This window comes from Lissotriton helveticus, chromosome 3_1 (assembly GCF_964261635.1).
Source record: "Lissotriton helveticus chromosome 3_1, aLisHel1.1, whole genome shotgun sequence".
NCBI classification, from domain to species: domain Eukaryota; kingdom Metazoa; phylum Chordata; class Amphibia; order Caudata; family Salamandridae; genus Lissotriton; species Lissotriton helveticus.
The window spans coordinates 1,196,496,105-1,196,522,168 of NC_136061.1; the positions used below are offsets into that span (position 1 = coordinate 1,196,496,105).

At 47.6% G+C, this 26,064-nt stretch overlaps 1 protein-coding gene across 3 annotated transcripts in view; it reads left to right on the forward strand.

Moving 5' to 3' along the window:
- LOC144823366 (uncharacterized) overlaps positions 1 to 26,064 on the forward strand; it is a 282,597-nt gene that overhangs the window by 144,351 nt on the left and 112,182 nt on the right. The window contains exons 1-2 of one of the 3 annotated variants that reach the window (XM_078681835.1): positions 14,875 to 14,889; positions 16,074 to 16,134. The exons of 1 other annotated variant lie outside the window; for it this stretch is intronic. The gene's annotated coding sequence lies outside the window, so the exon portion shown is untranslated. Of the gene's footprint in view, positions 1 to 14,813; positions 14,890 to 16,073; positions 16,135 to 26,064 lie in introns of those variants that run through there. One more of the 3 variants, XM_078681834.1, reaches the window with a different exon arrangement.

Here is a 26,064-nt window from a genome sequence, read left to right on the forward strand (position 1 = left end):
TGGTGGATATGGGGCTGCTGATGGCAAAACGCAGAGTAGCGATGTGTTGGCTGAGAGGACCCTTACCCACTATACCACAATGGTCGTGCGACGTCCTTTATTGCTGCACACAATCAGAAAACTTTAGTGAACTACTCCCTCCAAGGTGCAGGCCGAAGAACTTTTGGGGACTATATTCCACATACTTGAGGGGTGGGCGACAGAGGTGACAGGGGAGGGAGCTGACGAGGTAGTCAGCGCCCCAGAGAAATAGAGGTGATAATACCTGCAGTGTTCAGTTCGGCAGTGGAGCAAGAATGTAGTGTCCACATCGGGGAGCTGGACGAAGATGGCTGGGGAGAGCTGGAAGGGGTCGAAGGCAGAGTTAGAGTCGTGTAGTCGTGATAATGCATATATGTTGGAGTCCTAATGGCACGTCTGATTTGCAGCCTCACTGTTTTGTTTGTTTTTATAAAAAAATGTTATTGAGATACGTATGGTATCATTGACATGCAACGATTTTGCTTACTAAATTGACTGGCACTGCAATTATATGTACAGCATTGACCGGCCTCCGGGATGTGGGAAGTGCTGTTTTGAGACGTGACTTAAGTGCTAGTGCAGCCAGCCTCAGGGTTGTAGGTGTACTGCTGTGCATGTCATATACCTTTTCTCATTATAATAACTAAAAAATTGCCTGTAGAAATAAATGATATGATTATAAGAATTGTTGTGATTTATTCAATTATGTTGTTTGATCCATCAGCTTCAACCATCTATTTTCCTCTGAATAAAAAAGCTCTGTAAAATAAAGAGTCTCTTTCCTTTTGCAGCAGTAGAAAGCGTATTTCACGAATGACACCAGCAAGCACTGGAGATGATGTAACATATTTTTAACAATAAGATTACCTTATTTTGCATTTGGTACAATCTTTTTATGGAAAGCGAATATCAAACAAATTCTCCGTTGGAACGACAGGAATGCAATATAACTGTTCATAGGCAGCATTTTGTAGTTTCTGTATAAAAAGCAAGAAAATATACAATTTCACAAAAAACAATTGAAACTTTTTCACATGAAGCTGCCTTAAACTCAAATTTACAACAGCCTAACAAACTGGAGACGATTTGGCTCTTTTTATCAGGAGTCTTCACCTTAGTTAAGGTTGAGAACAAATGTAGACGTATATATAAAAAGGTCTATTCAGAGTATTAGAGGGATTATATCAGTCCATTCTTAGAGTGATGTATAATTCAAATATAAAAATTGGTGCTTTTAGTAAATATGATAAATATAAAACATTTAACCCATCATTTGTAAAGGTGTGTATGTATGTGTGTGCTTGAAACTTTTCTGTAATAAATCTCATCTGCTTGTTCACTTGCTGATGAGTTCTGTGTATGATCTGCATGTTGAAGTCTTGTATATCAGCAAGATTGGTTCATCCTTTTATTGTTCCGATGTCAACACAATAAGTACCAATGTTGATTGGTTTAAAAGAACTGTATATAAAAGTCTTCTACAAATAGCTTGGTAAATAATAGATTACAATTAAACGGAAAGTGACAATACCTTTTAATGCAGGACTGCTAAAGCAAAGATAATGCAGTTGAATCAAAAGTACTAACTGTAGTGATTATCCCACATGACCCATAATATTTTTCCACGAAAAAGGGTGACAAAATTGCTATACTTGAGGTGCTAGAGTAGCTTTGACTCACATTCAAGACTTCCACAAATTGCAACACCTTAAAAAGCTGAAGCACCTTACAAGAAGCTACCTAATGACAAAATATGAAAAAAAAACGTATTATTCATTAGGTGACTTGTGATGGTTGGGCATACAATGTATACAAATTAGCAGCTAACATAGGAGGTGTTCTCCTCATTTTATATGATCCTTTGTAATTTCACATTGCTTTCCCATGCTTACATACTCGGGCCCAAATTACGATGTTGGGTGGCCATTGCGGGAAAGGAACCACCCGACCTTGGGTCTGCGGTTCCACATTCCCCATTAGGATGCGACCGCACATGGTGCGGTTGCAAACTCTTATTTTTCAATGGGAGCTTGTGCGGGAGTATGAAGCCGCCCGCAGCACAAGCGCCCATTGAAAAATAGAAGTTTGTACAGATCCCTTCACCTTATAGTGCCTGCCACACGGTGCAGAGATGTTGAGGGTGATCCCAGGGCCCAAATGCGGAGGGCCAGGAAAGCCCGACATGAAAAGGTTGTCCAAAAGTGACATTCATAATCCCGACAGCAGAAAAACTGTCCTTAAGGGATTATGGTGCAGTTCCGACTGGCCCGTCCGAACCGAGTCGGATTCCCCGGCCGGTTTAAACTCCGACTGCCGCCATCCTAATGTGGCAGTCGGAGTTTAAACCTACCATGTCAGTCAGAAGGCCTCTGACTAGCGGTCAGAGGCTTTCTGCCCAACATTGTAATGAGGCCCATAGTGTGCTTCCTGCGGATATGGCAGTATTTCAGTTAAACTGTTGAAAGAGGCATTGAGAATACATCAATGACTCGGTCACCTTCACTCTGGGGGGTATTGGATGGTCTACCTTAATTAATTTGGATTCTCTTGTTCATCATGGCTTACTATAGTATGTGAAATAAAAAAAACGAAATCAATCTTTATTGTTTGGTTAGTTAAAACTGTAACAATGTTATGTACGTACATTCATTTGTTATGTAGCCATAAAAACTGTATTCATAATTTAAATTATACTATTTGGTTGGTTGATCTGACTTTGGAGCAGATACTTTTTGGGAACCTGCCAACGCAGTACACACATCACCATCAGTTAATGCTTTTTGTAATCATTTTGTCACCAGTCTTGACAAACGCAGCTAAAGTAAGGGCTTGAATCTAGTGATAATATAATATAGCCTTAGAGCCCTACCTGGCGGGCTCGACGAGTCATTAAAGGCCCACTCCAGCGTTTAACAAGGGAGCAGGCCTTTAATGGCCGGTAGAGCCCTCCAAGAGGGCTCTAAGGCTATTAGAACATTCCGCCCTTAGAGGACAGAATGTTCTAATTATTCAAAACAAAGGACTCCTGAAGCCTGAGGGGGTTTAAATACCCTCGGGATCCGAGAGGCCTTTGTTCACAGCAGCAACTCCTACTGATGTTTCCTCTTTCTTTGGTTTGGGGAGATTGTTCTGAGTGGATTAACGCAACAATTTGGTTTGTTTCGTATGTTCCCTTTGTTTGGCTTTTTATTAGGGGTTGCGAGAATAGATCTTGGTTTCTTGGTTGCAAAGGAGTTTGCAGCCCTTTTATTTCTCCAGTCTTTGAAAATATTACGGTCCCTGGGTCTTTTAGAAATGAAAACCTAATATATATTTTAGGCTGAAATAGGCAGAGGTTTCTCGACTGCGATGGGCCCTTTGTGCTTATTAGATCTAGGATGTCAGGGCCTGAGCTCAAGTTGGCTGTTGTATCTGCTTTTTCCTCTGTATCAATTTATTCTTCTGATAGTGATTTCCATTCCTGTGTAGTTTAGATTTTTTGAATTTGAGTTTTGGTGGGAATACTTTGAGGGAAGATCAGGGTCTCATTGGCTTCATTGGTATCTTTTTTTCTTTCTAACTTCCCACGTTTTGTTTTTTGCCCAGGTGAGCTGCTGCCTTTGCTGCTGTCCCCGTTTTCACCCTCTTTTTTTCCTTTTTATTGTTTTTTTCTGTGGTCTTAGATATATTAGAGATGTTCTTTCTCTTCCAGACCTCATAGTCGCCTTTTAGCTGTAATTTAAGGTTGAAGGGTTTTTCTTTTGAGTTTGTCTTTTGACGTTTTGATTATCGTTTTATCCTACTTTACTGATTCTTGAATGGTGATTCTTATTGCAACTTGCTTTGGCTTTGCTTTAACTGACTTGCCAGAAGCTGTTTTTCCTCTGAATAGGCCTCAGGATTCTCTTAGCTGGTTCTCTTCGCCGGGTCGTCGAAGCGTCCTTTTGCTCTTTGTTTGTATTCTTGTTCTCTTGTTTTCTTTGTTTATATTAATGTTAAAGTGGGCCAAAGTGGATTAACTAAAACTCTGCTTGTGCTCTAATTATACTTAGCAATTAATCTTCTGAATTGCTTCTTGAACAATAGGCAGCATCTATGACTGTAACTTTTAAGAAGCAGTTTGTCAGAAGAAAATAATTAAGGTGCCAGGGTAAAAGGTGCCGGAATTAACAGATCCAAAATTAGAAGCTCAACACGCCTAGATTCTGGTTGTGCCGATTATTCTGAGTACTAAAAGGTTGAAGTAAATTGGGGTTGTGTTTTTTAAATCCGAGGTGGAGGTAGATAATCGCCCTCTCACCTCACACCAGGCTCTCACCTCTCCTTTTACTGTGTAAACAGTGACTCACTGGAGCTCCAGGATGCTGTGAGTCGCTGTTGTCGTCGAGTCCTGTGAGGCCTGTAAGACCTATAGCCTGTAAGACCTCTGGCCCCTCCGCCTGCTCCGACACTCTGCTCGCTTGCCAGCTGCCGGGTCTCTCCGCTGCCCAGCCACCTCCCGTTGTCGCAGGTACACCAGCAAGAGAGGGGGGCCGTTAGCAGCAGCTGCTGAAGTGCTGTAGTACTGTAGTGCTGCCCCAGGGGTCCAGCTCCAGTATTCTCCCTGGTGCAGAGGCCGGCACAACCCCGGGACGGCGCCTGCACCGGTGTTGGCATGAACAGTGCAGGCCGGCGGAAGAGCCTGCGGGGGCAGCGCGTCGGCAGGCTTGACGTCCCGAGTGTCCAGCGGGGGTCGGCAAGTCCGCCGGGTGGTCCCGTACTTCCCGACCCGTACTTCCACACTCGGGGGGGGCAGAGAGCGTCACCAAGGGTTGCAGCAGGCCGCTCGGAAAAGCAGCGTCTCGGCTTTCCACAGCTCTCCCCAGGCGGCTCCGCTCTCCATACACTCTCCACAATTGGCGGCCCGTCGGAAAACTCGAAACGGACACAGTAGGAATGTGAATGGGTCAATGCTGATTTTCCAAAGGTTGGTGACCCTCTATAGAAGCACTGTAACCAAAAACAGGAAGGACTACAGGGTGACCAGAGCTATTACCAGAGACTGTGATTAATTAAAGCATCCCATCCATCACAATTTTGTTCTTCTCATTGAAAGGCCATAGTACAACACGTATGCCAAGACATGGGGTAGCATTGCTTTGTGCACACTAAATCTCAAGGTATGCCTTACTGATGAGAACAATAATGTTGAAGCCAGTCTGGAGTTGCTTGAACTCCAGATAAGGAAGGACAGCCTAGCAGTGCAAGATGGCCTATTCCCACTGGAATTGAACTAAGGTTGATTTGAACAAGGTTGGTCCCCTTCTTTAGAGGCACAGTGAGCCAAAAGCATCTACCAAAATGCAGCTGGGAGTAATTACCAGTGGCGAGATTAATGCTAGCATTTCACTGATCACGTTTTTCATTTTTTGTTTTCCCCGCTATGGCTGATCCAAGAAAATGCCCAGTGTTGAATTGCACTGCTTTGTTTATCAAAAGAGAGAAACGTGTCTGGACCATGTGCACCAGATGATCTGTTTGTCCCTCTCCAGCTGTCACCACAATCGTTTTGGAGCATGGGATGTTCTTGAAAATCATCTATTTGGTAGGAAGGACCACTGGGGTGGCAAAGTAGTTTTTCTAGATTCAGGTTTACGTGAGGGGGATGAAGTCCAATGTGGAAAGGTACATCAGAGTGGTCCTTTATAAAGGAGTTATGGTTGCAAGTAGATTTTGCATTACATAGGTCAAAGCAGTTATCCCGGAGATCAGCTTGATGAATCATATGGCATCTGCACTACATTTGAATGTCATTTTACATATTTATACATATTCTAGGAGCTTTTTATTACACATTTCAATCATTCTACCACGCGTTTACTTGAAGTGTAAATCTGAAGAGTGTTCTGCTCTGACTTAACAAAGTTTCCAAATTCTGGACTTTGGGTTTTTTGGTCTTAGGTCTTGAACAGGAAACAAGGTTTGGAGCGTTTTCTGATGCGCAAGGTATCAACTTTTTCTGCCTCATTTAGGGCCAGATGTAGGTAATCCCAGATTACCTATTCTTAAATACCGAATCATACCGATTCGGTATTTAAGAACTGGCAATCAGGATGTAGGTATTTTCACCGATTTAATTACCGAATCGGTATTTACCGATTCGGTAATTGCCATTCATTCCTATGGGCCTGGAGGCCCATAGGAATGAATGTCAATTACCGAATCGGTAAATACCGATTCGGTAATTGGGGGAAACATTGAAGGGTGGCAGGGTGTCACTTTGACACCCTGTTGCACCTCTCAATTGTGCATGGGTGCACATGTTGCAGACATACATGCCCTTAGGGCATGTATGTCTGCAACATGGCACTGTTTAAAAAGCAAAAGAAATGCTTTTTAAAGGGTTTTCATAATTTACCACCAACTTCTATTTGGTGGTAAATTTAGATTTCTTAAACCCCTGTAGCACGGATTACAGTGCTACCTACATGTCAAAATACAGATTTGTTAATTATACCGATTCGGTAAATTACCGAATCTGTATTTTAACATGCCCCTACATCCCAAACTCCAAATACCGGTCGGTAACGGCCGAAATCGGCATTTACTGACCGGTATTTGCCTTCCTACATCTGGCCCTTAGAGCTAGGTCATAATGGAAAATCCCTGACTTGTTTAGGGAGAGCAAAATCTGGAGGAGAACTTAACAGTAGAATTCTCTCTTTTTCCATATTTGGTACTTACCACACAAACCTGCACATTTTCCATATTCACCTTACTCCAAAACTGCCTCTTTGACTTCTTTAAAGTAAACTGTAGCTTATAATAAGGGGACAGTTTTCTCTCAGGGCATCTTCCTATTTCTTCCCATTAACATTTATGTTGTTCAAAAAAAGTTAAGAAGTGCCTAGTAGCTGGCCAACAATTAATTGGTGTTTGGTCACGAGTTAGTAATAGCTGCTGTCTGTGCTGTTCAAGGTTAGACTTTGGTTAGAGTCTGTCATTTTTATTTATTTATGTATTGTACGTAAATCAACACAGAGACAGTTGTAATCACCTCATACTGAAGAAAGGCAGCCACTTCTCATCTGCATTACAAAAAATCATTACATCTCCTCGTCCCTTACTTTCATAGAAACATCCAACACTAGATGAATACTTACCACTAAATATTGGTGCTTCTAATGTTGTCATTTTGAAATTAGCATATGTTTTACTGTTTTTCATATTTATAGAGAAGAACTTACAAATAAATATATGGGTTTACTGAAGGAGTTTCAAGATAAGCTAGGGGGTCCATAAAGATTTATCTCCAAGGAAACACAACCCTGGCAGACGATATAAAAGCCCACTTTTAGGGAACATTTACTACGGAAATCTGGAGACTTCTTTGTAAAAGCATTCAAATTTCGCCACTCAAGCAGAAAACTACTACCAAATACAAAATGTTGATTTATCCTGTGTAGTAATCATTCTGTGCATTTACTAAACGTCCTGTAGCGTTTGAAAAGCTGCTATGTATGCAACTAGCGCGCTCGCGCTAATAAACACAGGAGCTGGTAATTTTGGTTACACACGCGCCTCCGACTGCCGCGCCGAGGCCACACCTCTTTATTTATATCCGCTAGCGTCTGATGTCACGTGTCAGCGCTAGCGCACTCCGGCAGCGCGGGTAGGCTAGAACGCCTCCTCACGCGCCGGACATTACACTCCTTCCAACCTTTATCAAAACAGCAAAACATTAACACAGTAGGCAAGGAAACGATGGATCTGTTACCAGTCTGCCAGTCTCAGTTTTTGAGGGTTACACCAGGTAATCGCCCAGCTGGGAAGAGGGTGCTGGGTTCTTTCTTAGGCCATATCGGGACTGTCCACCTCTGGATAGGGGCACCTCCGGGGTCCTGCACACTGGAGTGTTGTGCTCCTCCCTGGGTGGGGAAGAGCTGGGCAGGCTACCCCTGGGCGTGGCGGGCAGTGACTGGGTGCCACGGTCCATTGGGTCTTCATCGTCATTTAGATATTGATCCTCCTCCTGGTCTTCGCTCAGTTGACTCTGGCTCAGTCCCTCCGACTCCAGCGCGGGACATTAAGGTGTTCCGGGATGGGCTTTCTTGAAAAAGGATACATCTCTGGTGACGGTTTCAGCTCCTCTCTGGGCTTTCACCATCGTGCCTGTCCTGTGGGTGATAGTCCATGGTCGGGGTTCAAACGGAAGTCGGAACTTGCTTCCTGGGTACCGGTCCTTGACATAGACCTGATCTCGCAGTTGAATGCTTGACTCCTTAGCTCCTCTCCGCCGGCTGGCTTGATCGTTCGAGCGAGTCCGATTGGGCTTGATCGTTCGAGCGAGTCCGATTGGCTAGGGTCTTCTCCTCGTTGGCCTGTGCCGGGACCCAGGTTGGGTGGTGTGGAAGCGTGTCACTCACTATTCGGCCCATGGTGGCCGTTCCTGGCGCTGCCTCCGTCGTGATGTGAGGGGTCATCCTGTACTCTCTCAGAAAACTGTAAATCGCCCTTTTCAGGGGAGATCCATCCGCCAGGGCAATGCGTATTGTCTTGTTGAGAGTGAGCATGATCCTTTCCACTTCCCCATTGGCTTGGGGCCAGCGAGGGGTCACTTTGCGATGATGAATCCCCCAACTTTTGAGGTACTCTGCGAACTCTTGCCCCTGAAAGGGGGGTCCGTTGTCCGTTTTGACCACTTCAAATATGCCATGAGTGGCGATGGTTTTTTCAAATTTTGCAATCCTCTTTGTGGCTGTCTGGCTCCCCACTATTTCGACCTCTGGGTATTTGGTGAAATCATCGATGATGACTAAGGCGTGATGTCCGTCTGGGAGGTGCCCGAAGTCGGCGCTCACACATTCCCACGGTCTCGGGGGGTTGTCTTCTGTCACCACTGGGTGAGGGCGATCTGCCTGTCCCGCCGCTTGGCACCACTTGCAGGTTCTCACCGTTTGCTCCACCAAGGCGTCCATGCCAGGGAACCATACTTTGGCTCTCAGTCTGCCTTTGGTCTTTACCATCCCTTGGTGTCCTCTGTGCGCTAGGTCTACGGCCTACTGGGTGAGGCTGGTCGGCATAACCAGTCTAGGGCCTCGTAGAAGACATCCTTGGCTGTCGATGGACAGTTCTCCCTTTACCCTCAGGATAGATTCCAGTGTCATTCTGGCTTGGGGCGTCCTCCTGCTCAAAGACTCTTGGAGGGCCCTCCAATCTCCTGACTTGACTGCATCCGCAGCTATTTGAAAGCATTTGTCCCCCTTTGAGGCTTCGATGACGGCAGCTAGGCTCATGGGGAGGGGTTGTGATCTTTCGGTCACCAACCGGACATATTCTTCTGTGTCCTCCGCCTCTTCTCTCTCTTCCTTGGTGGCTTTCCGCGGGTGCCTAGACAGATAATCCGCCGGATTGGTGGACCCTGGTTTGTACTCCACACGGTAGTCGTAGCCTTGCAGCTGGAGTATCCATTTTCCGATTCTGGGTGGCGGTTTCGACGCCGACCCTTGGAAGAGGGGTATGAGTGGCTTGTGGTCAGTTGCCACCGTGAAATGGTGGCCATACACACAGACATGAAAATGTCGGCAGGCCCAATGAATGGCGATGGCATCTCGCTCAATTTGCGAGTATCTTTGCTCCGTTTCGGTTAGGGATCGGCTGGAGTAGGCGATGGGTGCCCACTCTCTGTTGTTCTGAAGTTGAGCCAATACCGCTCCAAGGCCATAGGGGCTAGCATCCACGGCCACGTTGGTTGGCTTCGCAGGGTCAAAGTACGACAAAGTGGTGTCTGCCGACAGGGCTGCTTTTGTTGCTCGGAAAGCTTGCTCTTGTTCGGGGCCCCACTGCCATGTGGTCGTAGACTTTGTCAGTTCTCTGAGAGGCTTTGTAAGGTTGGAGAGGTCAGGGATGAAGCGTCCGCAGAAGTTTACCATGCCCAGGAAGCTTCTAGCTTCTGAGATGTTTGTCGGGGCCGGGGCCTCTTGAACGCCCTTCACTTTGTCCGGATCCGGGGCCACTCCCTGATCAGAGAATGTGTACCCAAAGAAACTAATTTTGTTCTGCAGGAATTGGCACTTTTCACGGTGCAGAGTAAGGCCTTACTCTTTAATTCTCTTGAGGACTCCCCTCAGTCTCTGGTGGTGTTCTTCAATTGTTGACGCGTAGATCAGCAGATCATCGCTCACATTTAGTACTCCGGGGAGACCGCTGAGGACTTCTCTAATGGTATTCTGGAATACCTAGGCTGGACTTGAGATACCGAAATTCAGGCGCCGATACCGTCTGAGGCCTACATGTGTAGAGAAGGTGGTTATGTATCTCGAGTCTGGATGGAGTGGCAGCTGGTGATAGCCTGATCGGAGGTCCATCTTGGAGAACCACTTTGCCCCATTCAACTCCCCTAAGATATCATCTATGGTGGGCGTTAGGTGTCGTTCCCTTTTTAGGGCGGCGTTAGGGAGGCGCATATCCACACAGATGCGGACCTGTCTGGGCTGTTTTGGCTTCCTGGCAATGACGATCGGGGATACCCATGGGGTTGGTCCGCTGACTCGCTCTATGATGCCTTGTTTTTCTAGAGCCTCCAGCTCCTCTTCGACTTTCTGCCTCGGATGGAATGCGATTCGCCTGTGTCTCAGCGCCACCGGTTGGACAGATGAATCGATGTGTAAGGACACCTCTTTCCCCTTCAAACACCCGATTCCTTTGAACACTTCGCCGAACTCCTCCATGATGATGTCTAACTCCTCCTCTAGTACTGCCATAGCAAACAATATCAGTTTCAACTCTTCGGCTGATTGCCCGCTCAACAGCATGCCGCTGCCTTCTTCAGTAACATAGATGGTGGTGCATATCTTCGTTTCTCCGTGTTGCAGTTCTGTCTTGAAACACCCTATCAGTGGGATGGGCGTCTTTTGTCCATATGCAAATACTTGTGTGATGTATTCCTATAGGTTCTGTATCGATCCCCCTATTCCTGACCCTGTTCTGGTTAACAAGTTAACTAGCAGCCATCCCATGATGCAGAAACCGTTATCTGATGAAGCCACACCACGGCACAGGAACGTGTTATCTGATTAGGTCATAACGCTTGCCATCTAATTAGACAAGCAATATTCCTCCAGCCCCTGATAAGGCATACGGAGTTCTCAAAACAAATCAAACCTATGACAACCTGGGAAAAACCCTGCGGCCATTGTTTTGATTTCACCGAGAACTTCAGCAAAAGAATGTGCTAACGACCAGCTCGTATGACATCCTTATTGACGTATCTATGTCCATCCTTACGTCAATCTCGGCACCTTACAGGTATAAATATTACCGGTATTGCCTTAAGCAAACACACGCGGTGGTGACGAGATCGGAGCAGCCAGACTTGCCGAAGCCCAGAGCAGAGCAGACCCCGCTGGCGCAGCCCCGCCTTCCTGACGCGCTGAGAACGAGAAGCTGCTTTCTCCTGCCGTGAAATCCAGCTCCGGCGCTTCCGGGTAGCCCTCGCAGGCAGCCTGGAATATCGAGACCAGAGACGAGAGATACCATCCCTCATTCATCCTAGATTCCAGGTACAGAACTGAATAACCCCTTGCAGAGAATTCTTGAGTCAGTCACTTGGCAAAACAAACTTAACTTAAACTGCTACTTTCTATTCCCGCCCACGTATTAGGCTTAGGTCAGGTACACTGGGGTAGGCGTAGTTAGAAACACCAGTTGAGTACGATTAGTCAAATGTATATGTGTATGTATCTATTTTATCCATTTTAAAACACCTTATGGCTTAGAAACCATATAAATGTTTTTACAGTATTATTTTATACTTCTGCTTTTATTGTATGCACTTTACTTAACCATAAGTATTGCGATAATATCGATCCATTTCTCTTGTATGAGAAAAGAGACTGATCAATAAATACCATCTTTTATTGAACACGCCCGTCTCTTCCTTTTCTCTACAATCTGGTGAGACTAAGAATGCACGTACTGACTGAGTAAAATAAGTTGTCTTTTGTTTTCACACGACTCTAGAGATACACTCTTGATTAGGGGAGAGCAAAGTTGTCATGTTCTATGGTTGTCAGAAACTAAATCCCTTCTTGTCTATCCAGGGAGGTTCAACTCCTCCTTGCCTATTCGAGAAAGTTTCTAGTGAACTCTGAGCTAGCTGGCAAACCCAAAACTTTAAGTCTAATATCGACAATAGAAGACCTAGTTAACGTCTGGTCTAGGCCTATACTATTGAAGGTATTATTCCAATGCGCAGAGCCTATTGGGATAATAGGAACTACACTACACTTGGATCTTCGCCTCTCGTAGCGGTGGTAGACGTTGGCGGCCATTAGCTCAATTGACGCCCCGTATCGATGGTCGCTTTTACCTCCTGTTGGTGGATTCTGATGCCACATTTCGGAAGGCGGCGCTTCTGTCTTTGTGGCTGGTTAATTGCGAACACATAGTGGACTGGGTACTCTTCGGTATCATCATCCATGTCCTCGCTGTCCGGCTCTTCTCGCACCACATGTGCTGCTTCTTTCTTGACTCTGGTGGATCTGCACACCGCCGCGAAGTGGTTCATCCACCCGTATGCGCTGCATTTCTTCCCTTTTGCTGGGCAATCCTGCATGCGGTGGGGCTGGCCTCCGCAATATCCACATTCCTTCTTCTTGATGTCCGGTTGTCTCTTTCCTCCGGTTTGTCTCGCTTTGGACCTCACCGCGTTCACTTTCTCTGCCACGTGGGCTTGTTCCGTCTTGATGGGGCGGTGTAGGGCTGCTTCCATGTGCGATGCCCTCGCCTGCGACAGCTCCTTCGAGCGGCCTAGTGTGAGGATGTTCGCCAGGGGCTTGCCGTCTTCCTGGAGGATGGTTACTCGGAGCTTGGATGAGTAACACCCTTGGATGATCTGACCTCGGATCTCCTCCTGCTCATCACGGAACCCACACATGCTAGCTAGCTCCTTTAATCTGCCATGGAATGCATCCAGAGACTCTTCAGCCTCTTGCTTGGCTTGGGGAAAGATAAATCTTTCGTAGTCTCTGTTTTGCCATAGGCTCGAAGAGGGCATTTAGAGCGGTCAGTAGCGTGAGGTACGTCTTCGGCGTTGCCTCCACGATGGTTTTATATATGCGGTGGATATCTTTGCCTCCTAGGTGGAGCAGTAGAGCCCTGCGCCTTTCTCTGGATATGCCTGCCCCCTCGAAGTAAATTTGAAGGCGATCGGTCCAATCCCTCCAGCGCGGGGAAAGGGATGACGGGGCACCATCAACGATGAACGGCTCAAGGGCGGGGATCGACGCCATCTTGGCACGTGCTCAGCGTGCTGCGTAGGCCGTGTTCTACCCTTTTCTCCTTGGCAGTCTAGTCTAGTGGGCGACGCCCTGTGTCTGCTCCTTCGGGTACTTTTCCTTCCCCCCTACAGTGGGTGTTTATCCAGAGAGTCCCCGCCCAGTGGGACAGGCCTCGGCATTGCAATCAGGCATGGGTCTGCCACCTGGCACTGGATGTCCAAGAGGGCAACGCGCCGCGCCTCTCCTGCTCTTGGGCTGGCGTGGGGTAATGTCTCTGGGGCCCAGAGGGAAGGAGTCATACCTCTAACCTCAGGCTCAGCACCAGTGACCTCTGTTGGGCCTTCATGAGAGTTCCTGCGCTCCTTGGCCACACTTCAGGGCAGAAAATCACTCAGCTCAGCAGTGGGCAGGTATCAGCCATGGTGGGTTCAACACCACTCCCTCGTCGCCAGTGTAGTGTTTTAAAAGCTGCTATGTATGCAACTAGCGCGCTTGCGCTAATAACCACAGGAGCCAGTAATTTTGGTTACACACGCGGCTCCGACTGCCACGCCGAGGCCACGCCTCTTTATTTATATCCGCTAGCGTCTGACATCACGCGTCAGCGCTAGCAGGCTAGAACGCCTCCTCACGCACCGAACATTACACGTCCCTGACTAGAATTATGAATGTTTAACGACGCTGCTGGGTAATACTGAGTCTGTCATGGGTACTTGGGAAGAGATGTGATCAGGTGAGAAAGTTACGTACTTGGGAACAAGAACACATATATTAAGGTTCTGACTTCCACTCTCAAATTGAGTGATGTTTTTCTATTCATGGTATATTCATGTGCATTAGTTCCCTTATCAACAACAAAGTGAGGGAAGGAATGCTTAAATGTATCTCACCCCCTGGTGATCGGTAGGGGGGTCATCCCAGACAGTTTTTGCCCCCACTGCGTCACTGTCGACTGCCATGGGTAACTCTGCCTTTGTTCTGCTCCTATAGGAATAGTCTAGGTCCCCTCTAGACGGGAACACAAGCTGACTCAGGCTTCGTCAGTGAAGTGTTTCGTAAGTCCTGTGGCACAGAGAGCCCACATCTAAGCATACCCAACCCACGTAAAGCTTCTACTGAAATAAACAACAAAATGATGGAAGGAATGTTTAAATTAATCTTACTTCTGGTGATAGCTCATTCTAAACCATTTTTTTCACCCACTGTAACAATCGTGGGAGAGACCAGCTGTGTGCAAATCATTCTTGATCCCCCTACCAGTCCATCTCAAGCAGCAGGTAAGTTCCCTGTCAAACGGGAACACAGGCAACATCAGAATGTTTTCCATGTGGGAGCAGTTTATCCAGTGTAGCTGTTTTATTTGCATTCTGGGACTACAAGTAAAAGAATCTTAACTGACAGGCTACACATCCATGATCTTGGGAGAGCTCTGCAAATAATGTACTGAAAGTATGAGTCAGTACAAAACACAGGCTTAAAAAACAGCTTCTGGTATTTCTTGCAGGGTGGGTGTGGGCTTCCAAATCAGCAGTTCAAAGCTCAAGTAAAAGAAAGTGAAACTGGGTTTACTTCCGTACTTTTTACAGAGGCGACACTGTAACTAAACCTGCATCCAGACGAGCATTAAAAGGTGAGTTTTTGCTGAATATAAAATGATTTAATTAGAACCCCACTTTAAATATCGCCTTTGCTGTCGTGGAGGTCAGCACACACCTTCCTCAGAAAACAATACCGGTCTTTTGTTCTTAGGTCTGTGTAAGTGATAGGATCCCGAATAAAATCTGTGCAAAACCCGTATTTTACGTAACGTAGCAATTTTGCATGTTTACTTTAATATATAATTGAAAACTTTGGACTAACTAAAATTCTTCCAAAATGGTTTCTTCCTGTTTTTGCAGTTTTCGGATTTGATTTCAAAGGATAAAATAACAGCTTGCTGAATTTCAAAATGACTTAATTTTAATATTTATTTTGTACAGTGCTGTACATTGCCTTTCACTGATTGCAGATCGCTGAAGAATATGAAATATAGCATGCTTGTAAAGGGAAGTTAGCATTCAGTTTGGCAGCGTGAGTAACAGTGACCGATATTCCTCCATGTATCCCCTTTTTAGGGTGGAGCAGCAAGAGCATGCGCTAGCCAGTGGCGGCTCCTCCGCTAAGGCAAAGGAGCATCGCCTCACTGATTTAAGTAGTTTGACTAAAGGAAAAATAAAATAATAATAACTCAACGTCATTATCATTTTATTGTTTCCAGCTGCTTTGCGGGCGGAGCTGCTCTGCTCTCAAGGCAGAGCAGGGGAGGAGTGGTTTGTCCACTCTAGGTGCTCATAAATGCTTGGCCAGCCCTCTGCGGCCGGCCAGTCATGCGCCCTTTGCACGTTCTCTACGCAAGCTGCATTACAGCCTGCGTGGAGAACATGCCCCGGCCCCTGTGTGAGTGCCAAACCACAGTGCTTAGACCAATCACAAGGCTGCACTGCAGCCTTGTGATTGATCAGTGGAGCCATGGGTGTGCTTTCTGGTTCCTGTTCCTGGCACGAGTCCGACGGAGCACACTCGCGAGACATAGCGATAAGTTACATGTTTTTTTTTACATTCCCCTAACCCCCCCACCGCTGCCACCCCTGCTCCGTGCGGGCCACCGCTGGAGCTGGTGCGTGCGTCTCGCTTGCGTGACACTCATGTATACAGAAAAGGGCATGGACTCCGCCTGTTGCGTTATATTAGTTGGCTTACTTGGCAGTCTTCTTTCCAGCCTCTTAATTTGTCAAGGCATGCCTAACATAATTTCTGTTCCTTTCTGTGGCGCAGAGACTATCGCTGGTTGATTCAACCTAATCAGTGCCCGTCCGATGCTCCCAACGTGATTGAGGTACTAAATTGTTATTTTTATCTGTTAATGCTGTGCAAACAGAAGGCATGTGACTGGCAAAAAACTTGCCCAGCAGGACAAATAAAATGGCAAAGATGTATTTTCCATAAATGATTCTATTAACTTCTTTTATTTTGTCAAGTCTTCTTTTCTAACTTTGCCCTCATGTTTTCTTTTGTTTTCGGTCGTGGGTGCTGTTCTCAAAAGATGAGGATTATGTTATTGCAAAGCGACATTGTTCCTTTCCTAGTGTACTTTCTGAAATGATTCTTTAATACATAATCGTGCAGTACAACCCAATCCACCCCACTCAAATCCTCCCAACCCCAATCAACGTTAATCTAAACCACCTCACCCCACATCAATCCGCCCCACTCAGTCCAATCCACTCCAGACCAATCCAATCCAAACCACTCGCCACAATCCAATCCATCACACTCCAATCCTCCCAACAAATCCCACTCCAATGCTCCCCACTCTAATTGAAAGGAATGTGCCCCACTCCAGTCTTCCGCATTCTAATCCAAAATTATCTGCCTCACTCCAATCCAAAACAGTCTTCCCCACTGTGGGAAAGTAGGATCTGCTTTCATGGTTACCCCCACTTTTTGCTGGTGTCATTCTATTTTCTGACTAGTATGACTGGGATCCTTCTAATCAGGCCCCCAGTCTCTGTGCCTTCTCCCTAAATTGGACCATGGTATGCACTTAGGTACCCCCCAGATTGGCTACTGGTGTACCCTTGTAAGTCCCTAGTATATGGTACTAAGGTACCCAGGGCATAGGTACACCAGGGTTCCCCCGTGGGCTGAAGCATGTATTATGCCACCCATGGGAGGCCACTCAATTTGTGACTACAGGCTTGCCATTGCAGCGTGTGTAAGCTGGTGCTAGCACCACTCACAACAAATATAAGTGCCGCTCGTAAGCCGTTTGTCTGTGAGCACCTTTGGGATTCCTGCAATCTGCCCGTAAGGACTAATCCTGCACTGTGAAGAACGCCGATTTGGGGCTAATCAACTGTACCTGTAAGGCCGGGACTGCGAGAACCAGCGTCCACTGCGTTTTCCCAACCCAACGCAGCTGGTGTCTCTTCCCGCCCCCAGCGCCCTCGCAGCTATTTACGGCTCGCGGCCCCCGCTCCGCGGGAGCCGCTCGTAAGCCGTTTGTCTGTGAGCACCTTTGGGATTCCTGCAATCTGCCCGTAAGGACTAATCCTGCACTGTGAAGAACGCCGATTTGGGGCAAATCAACTGTACCTGTAAGGCCGGGACTGCAAGAACCAGCGTCCACTACTTTTTCCCAACCCACATCAGCTGGTGTCTCTTCCTGCCCCCAGTGCCCTCGCAGCTATTTACGGCTCACGGCCCCCGCTCCGCGGGAGCCTCTCGTAAGCCGTTTGTCTGTGAGCACCTTTGGGATTCCTGCTTTCTGCCCGTAAGGACTAATCCTGCACTCTGAAGAACGCCGATTTGGGGCTAATCAACTGTACCTGTAAGGCCGGGACTGCGAGAACCTGCGTCCACTGCGTTTTCTCAACCCAACGCAGCTGGTGTCTCTTCCCGCCCCCAGCACCCTCGCAGCTATTTACGGCTCACGGCCCCCGCTCCGCGGGGGCCGCTCGTAAGCCGTTTGTCTGTGAGCACCTTTGGGATTCCTGCAATCTGCCCGTAAGGACTAATCCTGCACTGTGAAGAACGCCGATTTGGGGCTAATCAACTGTACCTGTAAGGCCGGGACTGTGAGGACCAGCGTCCACTGCGTTTTCCCAACCCAACGCAGCTGGTGTCTCTTCCCGCCCCCAACGCCCTCTATTTAATCACGCCACTACCCGCTTCGCGGGACGAGCCGGGCAAAGCCCGGCCAAAGGGCGGGCCGTCTGAGGCCGTCCGAGGACGATTGAGGCCGGGCTGGGCCCCGTCTCTTTATCTATTTTCCCCCGAGATCTTGGAACACTGACAATGTCACCGAAGCCTGGGAACGGCAGAAAAACGCACATGGGGGGGAAGGTAAGAGGCACCTTGGATGCATTTTTATCAAAGGCGGTCTCGAACTTGGACCATGAAATATCTGTTGTCGAATCGGGCTTGTCCTTTGAACTCCAACAAAACAAGCGCTCGTCACTAGGTCCAATAAGACAGATACCCTCCCCACCAACACACAGCTCCCAGAGCATAGGGATTCTTTCATCAATGGATACCAGTATTCCCCTGCTCCTTCAGGACAACTCTCCACCTTTAACTCAAGTCCTATTGAGGAGCCCCAATCATGACTTAACTATCTCGGACCTTTCCCTGGACTTTTCCCCAGCGGAGCCCTCCTTGTTGCAGCTCCCAAATGCGACCCCTATGACTAAAAAGAGTATAGCCCCGCAACAACCATCTAGACAACTAACTCCAACGAAAAGGAAGAGAGGGGGAAACTTACATTGGGGTAGACAAACTAAAGTACCCAGACTTGGCTCAAGCCCCCAAACTGACATATTTCAAAAACACAACAGAATCATTTGCCACCATCAAAGATAAAATCAAAGCCCCAGGAAACCCAAAACTCGTTCAAGAATCAATCTCCTGAATCCAACTTAATTGTGAACGACATAGAACATCTAGTCAGATCCTTACTTCTCCCTGTCTTAGAGAGGGTAAAAAGATTTGGTGATCAATTAAATAACCTAGTGGTAGAAACCACCTTAAATTCCCAACTTTTAAAGGGTTTGGTAGCCATTAACATGAACACCAAAACCAGCGGACACCAATCAATAAATAAGGCCACCACAAAAGCTACTTCATCTGGCTCCAACACGACCATTGGGAATGCTAGGCCTTCTAAAGATACCTGACCTGTTTTGAATAACCCTAGCGGGAAATCTGAGAAGTCTGAGAAATCAGATACACACTCTACCCTGACAGGGTCTAGAGAATCAGCCACTCTCCCACTTAATATCTATTCATCTGGCACCATACAGCCAGACACCAAGGTCGCTGATATAGGCATCCCCCAACCTCTAGACAAATCCACAAAAACTAAAGGATGTCATATCGATCTGCCACCAGAGGCGGTTCCATATGCCATAGTCCTAACAGGCGTCCCAGAACTTATAGAAGGAAAAAAGGAAGGCTACTCTGAGCTAAAGAATAAAGCTATTTATTGGCTCAGACAAAACAGGCCATTGCCCTCCCATATAGATGGAGATATAGTGTTTGTGAGAAGATTAGCGTGGGTAGGTTCTAGACCCAAAGACACTGCTGGGGATATAATCAGTATCAACTTTAGAGACCGAAGGGTGGTCCCGCACATCTCTGATTGGTATCAGAATCAGGGATGTAGTAGCATAGTGCCCCGAACCCTAACTTACTTTTATCCTGAGGCACTAATTGTTCCCCGTGGCCAGTGTGGTGTCCCCACATATTACAAACACAACTCCTATCGTTCTTATCTATCGAAGGGGACCCTATGGTCTACTAATCAATTTTTGGGAATGTAGAAAGGCCAATAACACGCCGGAGTCTGACCACTCAGCAAGGCCTTAATCCACCATACTGGTCACTTCCCCTAACAAATCGATATGACGTTTTTTCGGATTTAAATGATCTGGACTGACAACAGGGAAGTAGTGCGATATATAATACGGAAATATCAAGCCGTCCAACGTCAACAAACTCCAATCAGTGTGGGTTGCTTAGATCTGATTCAGTGGCAGGGGACCTTATGATTCCAACTGTCCTTACTGGGTCTTTGTTAAAACACGACGATCAACTAGTTAATCCGACTGTCATAGATGATCCACTTCTGATTCAGCATAATGCGCCTGAATCTAATCGATCAAATATTTCAAAGGAATTGCAAGGAAAACCAGCCCCATTAATTGAAACTTTTAAACAAACAGATCTTATCTATAGTTTCCTTTCCTGGAATGTGGCTGATTTAGCCGATAAAGTGTATCATCAACATTGGCTAGACGTTGTTACTGGGCATAACGTAATCTGCCTTCAGGAAACGTGGTCCCTGGAGGCACACCACATTAGTGGTTACCAAACCTTTCATACCCCAGCCGTCCAAAGTGCACATGGCCGCAACAAAGGGGGTCTGTGCGCTTTTTTATCCATTACGGGGGGCATTGAAGTCAATAGGTTCATGGCAACCGAGTACTATCAGATACTGAGGTTAAGATGGGGCCATTCGTATAACGCAACTATACTAAATTTTTACATTAATATACCACCCGATAGGAGTGAGGCCATCCTTTGTAAGCTTCTCTCGACTTTGATCTCCTTATGTAACCAGCTGGTAGGTGATAATATTATGTTTTGGGTAGGAGACTTTAATTGTACGATCTGTCCACATGACTCGCATGGTTTGTGCGGCCTATCGGATTATGGGGAAGATTGCCCTACCCATTTTAATCACACGCAACTCGGTACTATTCTTAACAATATACTTTTTTATTTTAACTTAACCTTCATAAATGAGATTTGCAGACCGAGAATACCATTTCACCTACCTTTAACGGGAGGGGGTGTAATACGATAATTGATTACACCTTAATTTCTGCATCCCACGTCGGGTTAGCGGCTACTTGGGAAATGGGCCAAGTCCCCATTCTGATCACTACCCTCGAGTGTTTAGCATTAAAGTCAAAAAATTAACACGCAGGGGGCGCTAGAGGGCGCCCAGGGGGGCGCTAGAGGGCGCACATGCAGAATGGCCGCACTAATGTGAGGCTCCTGCAGCCTGGTACAATTATCCTTCTTTTATCCGCTTAAGCCAAATCCTTTCCCGACGGAAACGACACGCAAATGTGAAGATTGCTGTTTGATACACTCGGCGAAAGTTTGGAAGCTCCCAGACGTCCTACAACGAAGTTAGAAGCTGCAGAGTTTTTACCGGCGCTTGGGCTGGAGCTGAGAGTGAAGAGCTGAGGGGACCGGAAAATCAATCCAGGCCGCGGCGCGCCACGAGGCGCATAGGCCTCAGAGAGTCTGAACGCCGGCGGAGCGCTCTCTGTTCACCGCTACAGTGTGAGAGGTGCGGCACGGCGCCTACGCTTTACTGCCAGCTACCAACATTGGGTGAAGGAGTCCGGCGGAGCTCCTGTATTGCGGACGATCGCACTGTGCAGGGCTGGGCAACGTCGATCTGTGGTGCGGAGGGCGCCCGTGAAGGGGGACAGTGAGCGGCTGCGGACTACGAGGGCAGGGCGCCACCTTGAAAGACGAACTGCGTTCGGTGGTGCGCGAACGCAGTTGGTGCCCCCCCCCCGCTCACCTAGCAGTTGCTCGGCGTGCATTGGAAGGTGGTGAAGCGGCTGGGGGTGCGGTGCGGCTACCCGGCTGTGCTGACTCGGCGCGTCTGGGCGGCCTACACACGGCCTTCTAGAGATGCCTGGACGTTATTGGTGAGTGGAGCGCTGCTGACTTTACTGGCTTTTTTTGGCGGATTATGGGAGTAGCTGCGGGGATAATGCACGGCCTCCTCGCCTAAAGCGGCAAGATACGAGAGTTTATATGCTGGCATGCCCTGATGTAATAACTGCTGATAATGTGCTATCTGCTCTGAAGGTACCTCCGACAGTTTTACAGAACCCTTACACGACTGTAGCGAGGTTCATAAGAATTGGATAAAGCACCCACACAAACTCTACTACTACTGAGGTGGCAGTGTGAGACCACTGCGCAGCCTCGGCAACCGGATTGTGCTTTGGAACTGAACTGGTGCGCAGAACAAGAGCACCTCACAGCATTGCGAGATCGTGTGCCATGTGGCCCAGGGCGCTGCCCGATGCGATGCTGCAGATATGAGGGCAGCCTGGGAAGCGCTGAATAATAGCTGAATGTGACTGGATACGTCGGAGATTGGTGGGAGCTCGCCATTCACGATACCGCGTGACACTGAGGCACTGGGCTATTTGCTGGCTTCTACGGGCATAGTGGAGGTACTGCGGTGACACAGAGCAGACGCGCTTTACTTGGCCTACGGGCGTGAGGACACTACTTAGGACACTGGTTGGACGTTCCCCAATTGCTGATTTGAGATCGGGCATTTATTTGGATGCTTCATTGATTGCAGAGACGTTGAAGTGAAAGTCGCCTGCTACCTCTCTAGGGTAGCCCACCCACTGGTATTGACATAAATACCACGTGGTTGTGAGTAACTGGGACTACTCCACTAGTCGAGAGGGGCCCAACCTCCTTCCCGGTCAGCGAACCGAGGTGGGTGTAGCCGGTTCAGAATTCTCATTGCATTGGTGGTGGGGTCACCCGACTGCACTGTATGGTGCGTATAAGTACGGACTCCTTCCCTCTCTGAGTAGAACGTGGAAAGCGACCCTCGCCAACTGCTACCAGTCACTACAAGAATCTCACTATGGGGAAGCTAGAGAACAGGCAATCTAAGCTATCATTCAAATCCACTTCCCCCAAAAGAGGGCCACGAACTGCACCAGATACTGGGGGAACACAAAGCCCGGCGACCACTGATGGAAGCTCTAGCTCCACCACATCGGATATACAACTACTGATGCAGGAGATGCGGCAAGGATTTGCCACAATAGTGGACAAGGTCGACCGGATCTCATCAAGAATGGACGCCATCGCACAAAAAATGGACGTCCACGAGGAGCGCATCACGGAGGTGGAACGACGAATATCTGATAATGACGACACCACGGCTACACATACCACGCAGCTCTCCAGAATGGATAACGTCCTTAGAATTATAGCTGCAAAGAATGAGGAGTTGGAAGCGCGCAGCCGGCGAAACAATATCCGCGTCATAGGCGTGCCGGAATCCACCAATACAGGGCGTATGGAGGAATACGTGGAGAAGATACTTATTGCTGCGGTCGGACCGGATGCGTTTTCTAAACAATTAATCGTTGAAAGAGCGCACCGTTCGCTTGGCCCGCGACCTAAGCCTGGAGCCCCACCAAGACCCATAATTGCCCGGCTTTTAAACTACAGAGACCGTGATACTGCATTGAGGGCAGCGCGCACCAACCAAAATCTCTCATGTGATGGGGTCACCTTCTCCATTTATCTGGACTTCACACCCGTGGTGCAGGAACAGCGAGGTAAATTCCTTGATGTCAAGAGGAAACTTCGATCGTTTCAAATAGACTACGCATTGCTGTACCCAGCTAAATTAAGAGTGACCCACCAAGCAAAGCAAAATTTCTTCACAAACCCGCAACAAGTGGACGATTTCTTGAAAACTCTACGACAGGCACGATCTAGACACAGGAACAATGGCGAAGAAGAACAAGAAGATGCACAATCGCTGCATGTGGACGACTAGGCTGGAGATCTGACTGCAAGTGCGCATTGTTGGCCTACTGCCCCTGACCTGGGGGCTTACAGGGGGACTTTGCTTGTGCACAAGACACTGCTGCTGACCGAGTGTACCATGGACGGGTATTGGACTATTGGTGGAAATGTATACCAGGCACCACCCCCCCTTTCCCTTCTAGGGCCCACCAGAGGCAGAATAGGACGAAGGGCAAGGTGTAGGGGGTGGCTATGTGCATTCTCTACATGAACACCATAGGGTGTACCCCATTGGACATGTTGACTGCATTGCAAATGTTGGGGTGTTTATATTTTGTTGGGGGTGGCGGGAGGGACAGGGATTCTGGCAAGTTGGGGCTGCTTCAGTGGGAGGTGGGTGGGAGACAGACCTCTGTCTGTACAGGACAAATGCATACGTGTAGTAGTATAGGCTATGTGCAGAGTAGTGTACATCTAGGACAGGAGGGGTTGTTGTGGTTGTTAATTACAGGGGTAGAACAGGAATGTATGCAGGCGACTGATTGGGGTCGGGACAGGATGCTGGATCTTGAGCCAAAGAAACTGAGAGATGTTGCATTAACAATATATGACAGGACATGTCTTAAAATACTCTGGTGGCTTGAGGATGTAAGGGGCGCTACAGGTCGTGAGACTGCTGGGAGGACTGGAACACGTGGCAAGTTGGGGTGGCCACAGTGGGTGGGAAGGGGGTTAAGTTGTTCTGAATTGGTGTCACGGAGGGGGTGGGCAATTGGAGTTATTGAGGGGGAGTCATCTGATGCAAGTGGTGTACAGCGGTCGGTTGGGGATCGGCGGGATGGGGGAGATCTCTCTAGGAAGCAGACTAGCTTGCGAAGAGCAGATGCAGTGTGTTGCGTATTTACAAGTATAACTACTGTTCATGGACCCAAGGTTGGCGGGCACAGAAGTGCGGGTAGGAATGACGGAAGAACCATGGTTGGATATTCTGAAGGCAGATTGGTTGACATGATAGGGTGATGGCGTGCATAGAACGAGATACTAAAATAACAGTTATGTCTTGGAATGTTCGGGGCTTAAATGACGCCAGGAAAGGTAGGAAGATACTTGCATATCTAGACAGGCATAATGTGCAAATTGCATTGTTACAAGAAACACATCTACGCCCCCGCTCTAACACCACGTATGCATGCAAATGGGCTAATGAGCTTCTCATCTTATTCTACGTATGCCAGAGGTACGGCAGTACTAATCAAAAAGTCATTGCAATTTGCGGCACTGGGGGAGATGGTTGACCCAGAAGGGAGATTTGTATTGCTATGGGGCAGACTTGGGACTGACACGGTCACAATAGTGAACTGCTATGCGCCTAATGTGGATACACCAGAATTTTTCCTGAATTTGTGGGGAAAGATACTAAGCATAGGCTCGATGCACATTATCTGGGGAGGAGATTTTAATGTTGCCATGGCTCCAGGGCTGGATAGATCTGATGGTTGTCATCAATATAATAGACATGCTAGGGACGCATTACAAGGAATAATTAGGGAAGGAGCCTTGATTGACAGCTGGAGGTTTGTGCATGCTGGGCTACGTGAAGGAACCCATTTTACAACACATGCTGATACTTGGGCTAGACTAGACTATTGCCTCCTGTCGCGAGGGCTGGCGCTTGACCTGGGAAAGGTTGCCCACTTGCCTAGAACCTACTCAGACCACTGTCCAATACTAGTTCAAATTGCTATCCCGGGGTATGATACGGTGAGACCCATATGGCGCATGCAACCTACAATGCTTTTGGATGCAGTTTTCAAAGCAGAGTTGGGAGAGGAGATCAGAGACTTCGTCCCTCGAAACAGGGGTTCTGTTGAAAGTGTTGACATTATCTGGGAAGCATTTAAGGTGACAATTAGGGGGTACTGTATATCAAAGAGCTTTGGGGTGTTGAGGGACATTAAAAGAACGATTGCGAAACTAGACCATGAACTGCAGGAACTGGAGTTACGGATGACTAGGGAACCGATGGGGCCTATCCATCAGGAATTTAGACTCAAGCTTACGCTATATGAGGAGGAGGCGGCCAGAGAAGCCAGGTTCAGGGGTAAACACTGGCAAGCGAGGCGGTATTGTGAAGGTGAAAGGCCGGGTCGAGTTCTGACAGAGATCACCAGACATCCAAGAGGTAACACACACATACTTGAGATACACACACAGGAGGGAGGTTCATGTCAAGATACGAAAGGTATATTAGCTGCGTTTACCACACATTATGAAAGATTATACACCACACAAAGATCTGGCGAAGTGAGGTATGGGGAGTTTTTAGACGAGATAGCATTGTGCTGGCTCAGTGACACACATAGGCAGTTTCTTGGGGATCCATTCACAGTTGAGGAGATACGTGACGCTATTATGTCCCTTAATAATGGTAAGGCGACGGGCTTGGATGGATTACCAGCTGAATTTTATAAATGCTATGTAGATATAATGGCCCCGTGCTAAAGGAAGTTTTCGAAGAATCACTGGAGGTGGGTATACTGCCCAAATCAATGAGGGAAGTGGTGATTACGTCTCTTTTAAAACCCGGGAAGGAGTCTATGGTGTGTGATTCGTATAGACCACTCTCCCTTATAAATTGCGATGCCAAGATATTGGCGAAAGTCCTAGC